This window comes from Salmo trutta, chromosome 25, assembly GCF_901001165.1.
Source record: "Salmo trutta chromosome 25, fSalTru1.1, whole genome shotgun sequence".
Taxonomy (NCBI): Eukaryota; Metazoa; Chordata; class Actinopteri; order Salmoniformes; family Salmonidae; genus Salmo; species Salmo trutta.
The window spans coordinates 48076136-48092313 of NC_042981.1; the positions used below are offsets into that span (position 1 = coordinate 48076136).

Consider the following 16178-nt stretch of genomic DNA (forward strand, 5'->3'; position numbering starts at 1 on the left):
GCGCCACCACTATCAGTAGCACTGTCAAAGCTGTACAAAAAAGTCTGCATACAAGCACACGCTGGCCACGAACGATGTGTTTACAATACCGCAATGGTAATAAGGTATTACTTGTTCGTCCGAAACTTCTGGGGTAGCTAGCTAGCTTTAGCTTGGTACCTAGCTAGCACCAATACAACCAGCCTGAAAACAATGACCAGTAGAAACTGCGTAATTTTCATTATCCTTAACAATGATTTAGGAATCCTTGTGAGTAAGTATTAGCTATGTAGCCACTTGTTGTTCGCCTATTGAAATTGAACTTCAGTTCATGAAAATAAATAGCTAGCTAGCTACTTAACCCTGTTGCTCAAAGCTAATGTTATAAGCAGCCAGCTAGCTTCATCTGGCTAGTGACGCTCGACCGTAGCGGGTTATGTGTTGTGAAGCTAGCCACAGTAAGGATTAGGCACAATAGTGGAATTTACGGTTTGCCTTCAAAATAAAAGAACCACTTTAAAAGGGATGCAGAAAGTTACAATTGGTGGAATCATGCCATGTTTAGACTAGATAATGTTAAACAAGGTTGGAATGTGAAACAATGAAATGGGTTACCAGTCTACTCGGTGACAACCACAGAACACAACTATGAAGAGTTTACGCAAATATTAGGGTTGTAGCTCTTACCGTGGGACTGTGACTGTGTGAAATCACCTCCCAGTCAGCCTATTGTGTGTATTGACATTCATATTGCACTGTACAGCTTTATCTAAGAATTGGGGATCAATGAAATGGGATATCAGTCTACTCAATACCCAAGATATTTTTTCCCAACGTCCTCCTCAGACTCCAAAACATCCACGCAGTATTGTTTTTCCTCTGGAATGGTGTTCAATACACATGGGTTGACAATAAATGTGGCTCAATTCACAGTTGTTTCAGAGTCCCGCAATAAGAGCTATGATGCGAATGTTTCTCTGGGTGTCACTGAGTAGACTGATACCCTATGTCATTGATCCACAATGGACAAAATACATTTATGCACGATGGCGCACGATGGCGTATGCCATCGTGCATAAATGTATTTTGTCCCCCCACACCAAACGTGATCACAACACGCAGGTTAAAATATCAAAACAAACTCTGAACCAATTATATTAATTTAGGGACAGGTCGAAAGCATTAAACATTTATGGCAATTTAGCTAGCTAGCTTGCACTTGCTAGCTAATTTGTCCTATTTAGCTAGCTTGCTGTTGCTAGCTAATTTGTCCTGGGATATAAACATTGAGTTGTTATTTTACCTGAAATGCACAAGGTCCTCTACTCCGCCAATTAATCCACACATAAAATGGTCAACCGAATCGTTTCTAGTCATCTCTCCTCCTTCCTGGCTTTTTCTTTCTTGACTTCATATTGCGATTGGCAACTTTGATAAATTAGGTGCATTACCGCCACAGACCTCGTTTGTCTTTCAGTAACTCACGTGGGAATAACCAATGAGGAGATGGCACGTGGGTACCTGCTTCTATAAACCAAGGAGGAGATGGGAGAGTCAGGACTTGCAGCGTGATCTGCGTCAGAAATATAACTGACTTCAATTTTAGCCCTAGGCAACGCAGATCCTCATTGGCGCGTGCAAGCAGTGTGGGTGCATTAATTGAATAATATAGATTTCTACATTTATTTTGCACGCGACGCGAGCGGTGTAGTCAGCCTGTAAGGCTGTACAGTGAAATAAGCATGCCCCCAGTGCAATTCGAAAGTCTAATACATCCAGTGTGATTTCAACAGCTTTTTGTCAAATGAACAAATTGTTGTCTTTTGTTGATTTTATATAATAACATTTCAACCTCGTTTAGCATGAACTATTCAATTATGGCATAATTCTATTTGCATTAATTTGCATCACTGTCAATGACTTTTATTTTGAAGGCTAACCGCAAAGTCCACTATTGTGGCTAGCTTCACATAGATGGGTCCGACCACCATTTATCAAATAAGAACTGTTTTATAAATGAGGGGTATTTTAGATGATGACACCTAGCTATATAGTTCGCTAGCTAACTATATAGCTACTGAAACAGATTATGTCATTTTGCTGTGTTTTTGGGGAAGAACATTGTTTGCATCCATGAGCTAGCTAGCTTTCTTTTATGACCAGCACTGTAGGTGCGTGAGACAACTTTACCAGCATCATAGCATGTGTATCGATGAATCGTTGTGACATATGAAATACGAGCGATAGTGTAATCAAGGTGTAATAACTACGTAAAAAATTATGAACACGTAAAATTATTATGTGACGTGCAGGTATATTCAGGTCCTGATTGGTCAGCAAGCTTATTTGACACATCAAATAGTGTTATTTGACGTGTGTCTTTTTTGACACGCAAAAGACCCAAACGGCGTTCCATAGAGGAGAGAGTCGAGCCGACCATTAGTTATAGCACTGATGCTATGCCCCACTTCTTAAAAATCAAAGCGGTGTGTGTGCGTGTATCCTTCACAGTGTTGCCATCGGGGTTCTGCTGTACCCTCCTCCCATAGAAACGAGTGATGTTGCCTAATTTCTATGCTGTGGTCTCTCTGTTCTGTCTGGGTTCCATGAGGGAGTGAGTAACTTACCCTAAACTGTGGCCTGGCAAGGCTTTGAGCAGGTCCTAGCGGATGCAGGGCTGATGTACAGTATGTAGAAAGGAGGGAAGGAGTTCTTAATCTTGTCAGAAACAGGATCCCAATATTGTACAATGTTACCAATCCCAGAGTAGCAATTGTAATACATAGTATTAGCTGTGCCTATTTTTGTTGGTGTCCAGTTTTACTAATAAACGGGACAATTTTTTTCCTTGTTTAATTGGTTGGCATACAGATTCGTTTTTTTAGTTGGTGGCTTTACACCAGTCTGATAAATGTCTCTTCTCAGATGAGGCCATATTGCTTTTACACACAATGCCTATAAAACACGTATTTACTCTTAATAGGTAAAATAATTGCATTATAATGTCCTAGCACAGATGTGATTTAGCTTGACCAGTAATCAAGCGAGAAAGCGAACATTTTGTAGCATCTTGCCACTGAATCTTAACCCTTCATAAAGATGGTGCTGCAGTTGATAGTGGCCGTTTTATGGCTCCTGACCAATTCTGCTATTTTGTGTGTTTTTTACGCTAATCTGAACTTTTTTGTACATGATGTCTCTGCCATAATGTCCCATGGACGAACACAGCTTCTGGACATCAGAACATTCAGGAGGCTGAAGAAATTGGCTTGGCCTTTAGACCCTCACAAACTTCAACAGTTGCACCGTCGAGAGCATCCTGTTGGGCTGTATCACCTCCTGGTACAGGAATTGCACCGTCCGCAACCTCAGGGCTCTCCAGAGGGTGGTGCGGTCAGCTCAACGCAGGCAGTGGGGGAACACTGCCTGCCCTCCAGAACATCTACAGCACCCGGTGTGACATGAAGGCCAGAGAATAACATCAAGGACCTCAGCCAACCAAGCTACGGCCTGTTCACCCTAATACCAAGGTGGACACAGAACAGGTGCATCAAAGCTGGGACCAAGAGACTGAAAAACATCTATCTCCAGGCCATCTGTCACGTTTGTGTGTAGACAAGGACCAAGGTGCAGCGTTATTATCGTTCCACATCTTTATTAATATGTGAAACTATGCAAGACATACTATAAACAAAACAACAAACCGTGATGACAGAGGTGCAACATGCACTAAGTCAAAATAAGATCCCACAAACAACAGGTGGGAAAAGGCTGCCTAAATATGATCCTCAATCAGAGACCACGATAGACAGCTGCCTCTGATTGGGAACCATATCAGGCCAACATAGAAATAAGTAACATAGATTTCCTACCCTAGTCACACCCTGACCTAACCAAATAGAGAATAAAAGGGATCTCTAAGGTCAGGGCGTGACACCATCAGACTGTTAAATAGTCACCACAAGCTGGCCTCCACCCAGTACCCTGCCCTGAACGTAGTCACTGTTACTATCTGGCTACCAACCAGTACTCTACCCTGCGCCTTACAAGCAAGGTTTGAAATATGTTCTACCCTCTTGTGGCTTTGAGTCAGTGATTCTTATCACAGCATTATTCTAAAATTGATTGAATTGTTGTTTTTCCTCGTCAATCTTCACGCAATACCCCATAATGACAAAGCAAAAACTGGTTACATTTTTTATTGATGACATTTGCATAAGTATTCAGATCCTTAACTCAGTACTTTGTTGAATCACCTTTGGCAGTGATTACAGCCTCAAGTCTTCTGAGGTATGATGCTACAAGCTTGGCACGCCTGTATTTGTGGAGTTTCTCCCATTCTTCTCTGCAGATCCTCTCAAGCTCTGTCAGTTTGGATGTGGAGTGTCGCTGCACAGCTATTTTCAGGTCTCTCCAGAGATGTTAGATCGGGTTTAAGTCTGGCTGGGCCACTCAAAGACATTTAGGGAATTGTCCTGAAGCCACTCTGTGGAGTGGTTGAAAAACAAGTTATAATGACTCCAACCTAAGTGTATGTAAACTTCCGACTTCAACTGTAATAGAGTTGAAGTCGGAAGTTTACATACACTTAGGTTGGAGTCATTAAAACTCGTTTTTCAACCACTCCACACATTTCTTGTTAACAAACTATAGTTTTGGCAAGTTGGATAGGACATCTACTTTGTGCATGACACAAGTCATGTTTCCAAGAATTGTTTACAGACAGATTATTTCACTTATAATTCACTGTATCACAATTCCAGAAGATTACATACACTAAGTTGACTGTGCTTGTTAACAGCTTGTAAAATTCCAGAAAATGATGTCATGGCTTTAGAAGCTTCTGATAGGCTAATTGGCATACTTTGAGTCAATTGGAGGTGTACCTGTGGATGTATTTCAAGGCCTATCTTCAAACTCAGTGCCTCTTTGCTTGACATCATGGGAAAATCAAAAGAAATCAGCCAAGACCTCAGAAAAAAATTGTAGACCTCCACAAGTCTGGTTCATCCTTGGGAGCAATTTCCAAATGCCTGAAGGTACCACGTTCATCTGTACAAACAATAGTACGCAAGTATAAACACCAAGGGACAATGCAGCCGTCATACCGCTCAGGAAGGAGACCCGTTCTGTCTCCTAGAGATGAACGTATTTGGTGCGAAAAGTGCAAATCAATCCCAGAACAAAAGCAAAGGACCTTGTGAAGATGCTGGTGGAAACAGGTACAAAAGTATCTATATCCACAGTAAAACGAGTACTATATCGACATAACCTGAAAGGCCGCTCAGCAAGGAAGAAGCCACCGCTCCAAAACTGCCAAAAAAGAAGCTAGACTACGGTTTGCAACTGCAAATGAGGACAAAGATTGTACTTTTTGGAGAAATGTCCTCTGGTCTGATGAAACAAAAATAGAACTGTTTGGCCATAATGACCATCGTTATGTTTGGAGGAGAAAGGGGGAGGCTTGCAAGCCGAAGAACACCATCCTAACCGTGAAGCACGGGGGTGGCAGCATCATGTTGTGGGGGTGCTTTGCTGCAGGAGGGACTGGTGCACTTCAAAAAATAGATGGCATCATGAGGATGGAAAATGATGTGGCTATATTGAAGCAACATCTCAAGACATCAGTCAGGAAGTTAAAGCTTGGTCACAAATGGTTCTTCCAAATGGACAATGACCCCAAGCATACTTCCAAAGCTGTGGCAAAATGGCTTAAGGACAACAAAGTCAAGGTATTGGAGTGGCCATCACAAAGCCCTGACCTCAATCCTATAGAAAATTTGTGGGCAGAACTGAAAAAGCATGTGCGAGCAAGGAGGCCTACAAACCTGATTCAGTTACACCAGCTCTGTCAGGAGGAATGGGCCAAAATTCACCCAACTTATTGTGGGAAGCTTGTGGAAGGCTACCAGAAACATTTGACCCAAGTTAAACAATTTAAAGGCAATGCTACCAAATATTAATTGAGTGTATGTAAACTTCTGACCCACTGGAAATGTGATAAAAGAAATAAAAGTTGAAATAAATTCTTCTCTCTACTATTTTTCTGACATTTCACATTCTTAAAATAAAGTGATGATCCTAACTGACCTAAGACAGGGAATTTTTACTTGGATTAAATGTCAGGAATTGTGAAAAACTGAGTTTAACTGTATTTGGCTAAGGTGTATGTAAACTTCTGACTTCAATTGTATTACCTCAACTAACCGGTACCCCGCACATTGACTCTTTACCTGTACCCCCCTGTATATAGTCTCACTATTGTTATTTTACTGCTGCTCTTTAATTACTTTTTACTTTTTTTTCTTATTCTTATCCGTATATTTAAATTTTTTTAACTACATTGTTGGTTAGGGGCTCGTAAGTGAGCATTTCACTGTAAGGTCTACACATGTTGTATTCATGTGACTAATACAATTTGATTAGAAATTTTGATTTGATTAATCCGTACACCTATATGAAATCCCGCTAAAACCTCCAACGAGCCTACAAACAGGCAAAGCATCAACACAGGACTAAAATTGAATCCTACTACACCGGCTCTGATGCTCAACGGATGTGGCAGGGCTTGCAAACTATCACGGATTACAAAGGGAAACCCAGCGACGCGAGCCTTCCAGATGAGCTAAATGCCTTCTGTGCTCACTTTGAGGCAAGCAACACTGAACCATGCATGAGAGCACCAGCTGTTCTGGACGACTGTGTGATCTCACTCTCTGTAGCAGATGTGAGTAAGACATTATAATACAAGTTAATTTTTGCAAGGCTGCAGGGCCACACGGAATACCAGGACGCGTACTCAAGGCAAGCGCTGACCAGCTGTCAGGTGTCTTCACTGACATCTTCAACCTCCAACCTATCACTGACCCGGTCTGTAATAGCAATGTCACAACCTGATCTGTTTCACCTGTCTTTGTGATTGTCTCCACCCATCTCCAGGTGTTGCCCATCTTCCCCATTATCACCTGTGTATTTATACCTGTGTTCTCTGTTTATCTGTTGCCAGTTCGTCTTGTTTGTCAAGTCAACCAGTGTTTTTGTTCTCAGCTCCTGCTTTTCCCAGTCTCTCTTTTTCTTGCCCTCCTGGTTTTGACCCTTGCCTGTCCTGACTCTGAGCCCGCCTGCCTGACCACTCTGCCTGCACCTGACCATGAGCCTGCCTGCCTGCCGACCTGTACCTTTGCCCCACCTCTTTATTATTGACCTCTGCCTACCCTGACCCTGAACCTGCCAGCCGTCCAGTACCGTTGCCCCACCTCTGGTTTACTGACCCCTGCCTGCCTTGACCTGTCTATTGCCTGCCCCTGTTGGATTATTAAACCATTGTTAATTCAACGTTGTCTGCATCTGGGTCTTACCTTCATTCCTGATAACCAATTTATTTCAAGCAGACCACTTGCCCAAGAACGCTAAAGTAACCTAGCACTGATATCTATAGCCATGAAATGTTTTGAAAGGCTGGTCATGGCTCACATCAACACCATCATCCCAGACACCCTGGACCCACTCCAATTTGCATACTGCCCCAACAGATCCACAGATGACGCAATATCCATTGCACTCCACACTGCCCTCACCCACCTGGACAAAAGGAATACCTATGTAAGAGTGCTGTTCATTTACTACAGCTCAGCATTCAACATCATAGTCCCCTCCAAGCCAATCACCAAGCTCAGGACCCTGGGACTGAACACCTCCCTTTGCAACTGGATCCTGAACTTCCTGAGGAGCCACCCCCAGGCGCTGAGGGTAGTAAACAACACATCTGCCACGCTGACCATCAACACGGGGGCCATCAGCTGTATGTGCTTAGACCCTCCTGTACTCCCTGTTCAACCACGACTGCGTGGCTGCACATGACTCTAACACCATCATCAACTTTGCTGATGACACGATGATGAGGCAGCCTATAGGGAGGAGGTCAGAGACCTGGCAATGTGGTACCAGTACAACAACCTTTCTCTCAACATCAGCAAGACAAATGAGCTGATTGTGGACTACAGGAAATGTAGAGGTGAGCACACCCCCATCTACATCGATGGGGCTGTAGTAGAGCGGGTCGAGAGCTTCAAGTTCCTCTGTGTCCACATCACTATGGAATTAACATGGTACACACCCACGCAGTTGTGAAGAGGGCACAACAGAGCCTCTTCATCCTCAGGAGGCTGAAAAGAATTGGCATGGGCTCTCAGATCCTCAAAACGTTTTACAGCTGCACCATTGAGAGCATCTCTTACTGGCTGCATCACCACTTTGTACAGCAACTGCAAGGCACCTGACCGTAAGGCGCTATAGAGGGGGGTGAGTACAGCCCAGTAGTAACGGTCATCAAAATTGTTAAAAACAATTCTAACAAATGCAACAGTTGATGAAGATACTCCAAACTTTTTGAATTTAGAAAATCCATCAGATATTGACTGAATTATAACACATAAAACATTTTACTGGCATGAACAAATAATGAATGGTGTTCAGGGATTTTGGTGGGAATTCAGGTACATAAAGGGGTGAAACAGGGCTGCAACCACCAAAAGGCCGCTCCAGTCATTACCACAAGCCCATTCTCCACAATTAAGGTGACATTAACCTCCTGTGATCTAGGCCTACATGCACTCACCTGCGCTGTCTAGACTGCCTCATTAATTACTGTTGTTGTCATGTTCTGTTGTGTGTCAATTGCAGGATACCCTCAGATAAAAAAATCAAGACGCTTGGCTCTAGATTATACCTATCTAGTGTATATATACTCTACATTGTTTACAAGATCAGACATATATCACTATAATCTAAGTGTTCATTTTCAGAAGTTGCATTCACTTCAGTGCATCTAATTTGTAAACATTTCAACTGTGTTAAATTAACAAAATGTACACTGATTAATTAACAAAAAATTTACACCGATTAAATAAAGTTATCTTTCTTCTCTTTCTTGTGATGTAAGTGTTGAGACGATGTGTTAAATCCCAGACAAAGCTTCAGCATTCTTATAGATGCAACAGGAAGACAATGTATTCCATTGAGCCCATTTCAGCCATTTACCGGGGTGTGTTTGACAGGTCATTACAAACATTTCCACTGTGCTAACGTTAATGGGAATAAATGACAGACACAAGCAAGAGTATGAAAGAGTCATACATTTTTGTGCACTAACTCTCCTGCACTGACTCTATGCACATACACTGGACTCTACCCACTCACTCACACACACACACACACACACTACATGCGCACACACACACACACACACACACACACACTGACAGACACACACACACTCCCATACACGCTTTCCCACTCACCACATACGCTGTTGCTACTGTCTATTATCTATCCTGTTGCCTAGTCACTTTACCCCTACCTACAGTGCCTTCAGAAAGTATTCATACCTCTTGACTTAGTCCAGATTTTGTTGTGTTACAGCCTGAATTCAAAATGGATTAAATAATATTTTTTCACTCATCTACACACATTACCTCATAATGACAAAGTGAAAACATGTTTTTTGAAATGTTAGCAAATTTACTGAGAATGAAATACAGTATCTAATTTACATAAGTATTCACACCCCTGAGTCAATACATGTTAGAATCACCTTTGGCAGTGATTACAGCTGTGAGTCTTTCTGGGTAAGTCTCTAAGAGCTTTGCACACCTGGATTGTACAATGTTCGCACATGATTATTTTAAAAATTCTTCAGACTCTGTTAAGGTGGTTGTTGATCATTGCTCGACAGCCATTTTCAAGTCTTACCATAGATTTTCAAGCGCCTTTTAAGTCAAATCTGTAACTAGGCCGCTCAGGAACTCCTGTGTATTTGGCCTTGTGATTTAGGTTATTGGCCTGCTGAAAGGTGATTTCATCTCCCAGTGTCTGGTGGAAACTGAACCAGGTTTTCATCTAGGATTTTGCCTATGCGTAGCTCCATTACATTTATTTTTTATCCTGAAAAACTCCCCAGTCCTTAACGATTACAAGCATACACATAACATGATGCAGCCACTACTATGCTTGAAAATATGGAGAGTGGTACTCAGTAATGCATTGTATTGGATTTGCTCCAAACATAACACTTTGTATTCAGGACAAGAAGTTAATTGCTTTGCCACATGTTTTGCAGTATTACTTTAGTGCCTTTTTGCAAACAGGATGCATGTTTTGGCAGAGCTTGAGAGGATCTGCAGAGCTTGAGAGGATCTGCAGAGAAGAAATGGGAGAAACTCCCCAAAAACAGGTGTGCCAAGCTTGTAGTGTCATACCCAAGAAGACTCGAGGCCGTAATCGTTGCCAAAGATGCTTCAACAAATTACTGAGTAAAGGGTCTGACTACTTATGTAAATGTAATATTTCAGTTTTTATTTTGAATACATTTGCAAGAATTTCTATAAACCTGTTTTCGCTTTGTCATTATGGGGTATTGTGAGTAGATTGATTTGGGAAAAAAACAATTTAATCAATTTTAGAATAAGGCTAACGTAACAAAATGTGGAAAATGTCAATGGGTCGGAATACTTTCAGAATGCACTGTGTATTTATGTATTATTATATATTTTTTCTATAGTCATTAAAAAAAGTAACCTCTTTAATTGGAAAACTAGTTTTATATGAATTTTAACATGTACTCTTTATGACAGAATGATACAATTTTGTGAAATTAAACGTTTTTTTTATTTGCCAATACAATTTAAATTATATCACTGCCAAAGTTTTGGCTTAATGGCCCAAAAAACTATCTCCATTGATCAATATGTAAAGAGTCATTTAAGAGTCCTCTGAAGGGCCAAAGTATTTCTTATGCTGAATTAGGAACCCCTTGGCCACCCAGTAGACTAGATGAGCAAATATACAAATGTACTGTATGTACAGTACCATTCAAAAGGTTTTTTCTTTATTTTTACTATTTTCTACATTGTAGAATAATAGTGAAGACATCAAAATTATGAAATAACACATATGAAATCATGTAGTAACCAAAAATAAAAATACAAAAATCTAAATATATTATATATTTCAGATTCTTCAAAGTAGACACCTTGCCTTGATGACAGCTTTGCACACTCTTGGCATTCATGAGGTAGTTAATTGGTATGCATTTCAATTAACAGCTGTGCCTTGTTAAAAGTTAATTTGTGGAATTTCCTTCTTTCTTAATGCGTTTTTCAGCCAATCAGTTTTTGTTGTGACAAGGTAGGGGTAGTATACAGAAGATAGCCCTATTTGGTAAAAGACAAAGTCCGTATTATGGCAAGAACAGCTCAAATAAGCAAAGAGAAATGACAGTCCATTAATACATTAGAGTTACCAGCCTCAGAAATTGCAGCCCAAAAAAATGCTTCAGAGTTCAAGTAACAGACACATCTCAATATCAGCTGTTCAGAGGAGACTGCGTGAATCAGGCCTTCATAGTTGAATTGTTGCAAAGAAACCACTACTAAAGGACACCAATAAGAAAAAGAGACTTGCTTGGGCCAAGAAACACGAGCAATGGACATTAGACCAGTGGAAATCCGTCCAAATTTGAGATTTTTGGTTCCAACCGCCGTGTCTTTGTGAGACGCAGAGTAGGTGAACGGATGATCTCCGGATGTGTGCTTCCCACTGTGAAGCATGGCGGAGGAGGTATGATGGTGTGGGGGTGCTTTGCTGGTGACACTGTCAGTGATTTATTCAGAATTCAAGGCACACTTAACCAGTATGGCTACTACAGTATTCTGCAGTGATACGCCACCCATCTGGTTTGCGCTTAATGGGACTATCATTTGTTTTTTAACCAAGAAGGAGAGTGATGGAGTGTTGCATCAGATGACCTGGCCTCCACAGTCACCCAACCTCAACCCATTTGAGATGGTTTGGAAAGAGTTTGACCGCAGAAAAGCAGCCAACAAGTGCTCAGCATATGTGGGAACCAGTGGTGACCCGTCATTCAGGGCAGGTGGGGCTTTGAGACCCACATTTTTTTGCTAAAATACAAAATAAAAATTCATATTTTTTGGGGGGGTTGCATGTTATTTTGGCATTAATATGTGTCACATATCAGATTGCAAACAATGTAAAAAAAAAATATATATATATAATTGAGTTTAAAGCCGCATACAACCACGTTCTCTTTTTTGTTTTCTTGAGTAAGGCAGCTCCAAAATGCAGGTGTTTCAGCCTAGCTCAGTGCTTTCTGTGGTGGTGGGGCGAACCAGCAGAAAATAGGAGCAGTATTCCGTCACTCACGAGGTCCTTGCACAATCGCCTAGCTTCAGTCCTTTAGTAACCCTTTGGGTCCTACCATACAGTTATATTACAAGTGCCCTTCCAAAAAGGCTCAAGGTCATTGGCCACAGAAATTATGACAAATCACGTTATATTTACAGTAGCTTTGATTGGACTGATGTCAACATCTTACTTTCACAATCTTAGCTAGCAGTCATCATCGTGAATCAAGTCTACTGGCAAATCCTTTTTAATCCTTGTCATATGAAGATAAATAATGAAGTGAAAATATAGATAAAACGTATCGGTGCTCGTCGGGCATTGGACATAAACATTACACAACAAGTTGAAAATCGCAAATTCAACAATGAGTTGTTTGGAAGGAATCGGTGACAGTGGCTAACCGCAAGCATTGCAACTGGGAAGTCAGACTGGGAAAATACATTCTGAATGGTCATCAAACTCGGAATTGTTAATATTTTTCTTTGATGACAAAATTTGCCAACGAAGGGCCGACGCACAGAAGAAGGTTAGTCCAAACATGTCTTATATGCTGCTGCATAAATGATGCAATATGCCAGGGAGATATGGTCAACCATAACAGCTATGTTTTTTAAAAAGGCTTACTGCCTTTTTAATTCATTCAACGAGGTTGAATGAATTGTTTCGCTGCCAGACAAGGCTCCGCTGATAGCCAGGTGTAGCGGTGGTAAGGATTCACTCCATTGTGCTGGCAAGAAAGCTCTGCTGTTTGGACAGCTTTATGTAGGCCCAAAACATTTGTGGGCACCACTTGTCACTGTTATAGTGCAATTAATGTATTGTTTAGTGTTGTGTTGTGTAGTGGCTTTGCTGGCATGCATATAAACAAATATTGGGGGGAGTTTGCCCCACCAAGATTTACATGCTACAATCGCCACTGGTGGGAACTCCTTCAAGACAGTTGGAAAAGCATTGCACGTGAAGTTGGTTGAGAGAATGCCAAGAGTGTGCAAAGCTGTCATCAAGGCAAAGGGTGGCTACTTAGAAGAATATCAAATATAAAATATATGTTGATTTGTTTAAAACTTTTTTGGTTACTACATGGTTCCATATGTGTTATTTCATACTTTTGATGTCTTCACTATTATTCTACAATGTAGAAAATATACAAAATAAAGAAAAACCCTTGAATGAGTCGGTGTGTCCAAACTTTTGAATGGTACTGTATATGTACTTGAAATACATTAAATATAATTCAATATATTGCCATGTATTTTTTTCCATATGGGAAGCACAAAGCCTGAGCTCTGATGTCCAATATAGGAGCTTATCAGTGCCCAAATCTGCCATTTTCAAACTGTATACAGGTACGAGTGTAAAGGGCTACAACCCTTGTATCTAGCCATCCCCCACAATCACCCAACTGTTAGTGTTGTCCCAGAGAAGTAGAAGCTACAATGTTAGTTGAAGTAAACAACACCTGCATCAATGAGAACACAAATCCAGCCCCTCAACCCGACTTGAGCTTATAGGGATAACCAGTGAGCAAGATCAGCTCAGTATCCCCCTACTTAATCCTCTTCCTGCAGTGTGGCCTCTTGCTCTTTGACAGAAGCTTTGGAGAGGAATGCTATTCTCTCCTGTGTTCCTCCTCTGGTCTTGTGCCACTGAGTCTGGTGGGAAAAGGTGTGTGTGTGTGTGTGTGTGTGTGTGTGTGTGTGTGTGTGTGTGTGTGTGTGTGTGTGTGTGTGTGTGTGTGTGTGTGTGTGCGGGGAGAATGATTGTGTGTGCGTATATATATACAATGCCTTGCAAAAGTATTCATCCCCTTCGGCATTTTTCCTATTTTGTTGCATTACAACCTGTAATTTAAATTGATTTTTATTTGGATTTCATGTAATGGACATACACAAAATCTTCCAAATTGTATGTATTCACCCCCTTTGCTATGAAGCCCCTAAATAATATCTGGTACAACCAATTACCTTCAGAAGTCACATAATTAGTTAAATAAAGTTCACCTGTGTGCAATCTAAGTATCACATGATCTGTCACATGATCTCAGTATATATACACCTGTTCTGAAAGGCCCTAGAGTCTGCAACACCCCTAAGCAAGGGGCACCACCAAGCAAGCGGCACCATGAAGACCAAGGAGCTCTCCAAACAGATTAGGGACAAAGTTGTGGAGAATTACAGATCAGGGTTGGGTTATAAAAATATTGGAAACTTTGAACATCCCACGGAGCACCATTAAATCCATTATTAAAAAATGGAAAGAATATGGCATCACAAAAAAACTGCCAAAACACACGGACCAGGCAAGGAGGGCATTAATCAGAGAGGCAACAAATAGACCAAAGATAACCCTGAAGTAGCTGCAAAGCTCCACAGCAGAGATTGGAGTATCTGTCCATAGGACCAGTTTAAGCCGCACACTCCACAGAGCTGGGCTTTTACGGAAGAGTGGCCAGAAAAAAAGCCATTTCTTAAAGAAAAAAATAAGCAAACACGTTTAGTGTTCGCCAAAAGGCATGTGGGAGACTCCCCAAACATAAGGAAGAAGGTACTCTGGTCAGATGATTGAATTTATTTTATAAAATTGAGCTTTTTGGTCATCATGGAAAACGCCATGTCTGGCGCAAACCTCTCATCACCCTGAGAAAACCATCCCCACAATGAAGCACGGTGGTTGCAGCAACATGCTGTGGGGATGTTTTTCATTGGCAGGGACTGGGAAATTGGTCAGAATTGAAGGAATGATGGATGGCACTAAATACAGGAAAATTCTTGAGGTAAACCTGTTTCAGTCTTCCAGAGATTTGAGACTGGGACGGAGGTTCACTTTCCAGCAGGACAATGACCCTAAGCATACCGCTAAAGCAACACTCGAGTGGTTTAAGGGGAAACATTTAAATGTCTTGGAATGGCCTAGTCAAAGTCCAGACCTCAATCCAATTGAGAATCTGTGGTATGACTTAAAGATTTCTGTACACCAGCAGAACCCATCCAACTTGAAGGAGCTGGATCAGTTTTGCCTTGAAGAATGGGTAAAAATCCCAGTGGCTAGATGTGCCAAGCTTATAGAGACATACCCGAAGAGACTTGTAGCTGTAATTGTTGCAAAAGGTGGCTCTACAAAGTATTGACTTTGGGGGGGTGAATAGTTACGCACGCTCAAGTTTTCAGTTTTTTTTTGTCTTATTTCTAGTTTGTTTCACAACAAAAAATATTTTGCATCTTCAAAGTGGTAGGCATGTTGTGTAAATCAAATGATACAAATCCGCAACATATCCATTTTAATTCCAGGTTGTAAGGCAACAAAATAGGAAAAATGCCAAGGGGGTGAATACTTTCGCAAGCCACTGTATAATATCATGTTTGTGGTAGTGTTGGGAATAGAAGTCTGCTGTGGAGGGTTCTGCTTCAGAGAGCACACATCTTTTGACTCCTCTGGCTGAGATTGGGGGATTAGCCTAATAGCCTATATACAGTAGCTTTAACAACAGTCCGCCAATCTCCCCTGTGCTTGCTACTGGCTCAGGTTTATGGCTCCTTGTACAGACAGACAGAGCGGTTTGACAGAATGGGGGGGGGGAATCCATTGTGCTCCTGGCACTGTATTAAAGATATGCACATGCAAGGTGCACTTTGCATGCTAATAGGGTTTCCTGGCTTTTGGCCTTTTGGCTTTAGCCGCTCTATGGGGGACAGATGCCAAAATTAAGTGGTTCCAAGGAGAGCCTGTCAGCCTCTCTTGGTTTTCATCATCAAACCGATTACCTGTTTGTTGTATCCCTTCAGCCAGACCTTTTAAACACCACATAATGCTTCCCTTATCTATTTCATCTCTCCAGACACACCAATATCCATCTGTGAGGTGACCTAGCCTTGAGTTCCCGGCTTCCTCATGTTCGTCTTAGGAGGTCAAAACCGACCGGTTCCTTATTAAACCCCCAAACCGGCAGGGTGGGAGAGGGGGTGTTCGCTAACGCTTTCACATGTTGACTGCTGATTGAC

General features: G+C 41.5%; 1 protein-coding gene across 5 annotated transcripts in view; it reads left to right on the top strand.

Moving 5' to 3' along the window:
• Positions 1–16178, top strand: part of LOC115162644 (echinoderm microtubule-associated protein-like 1) — a 100222-nt gene that overhangs the window by 32464 nt on the left and 51580 nt on the right. The gene's annotated exons all lie outside the window — the stretch shown is intronic.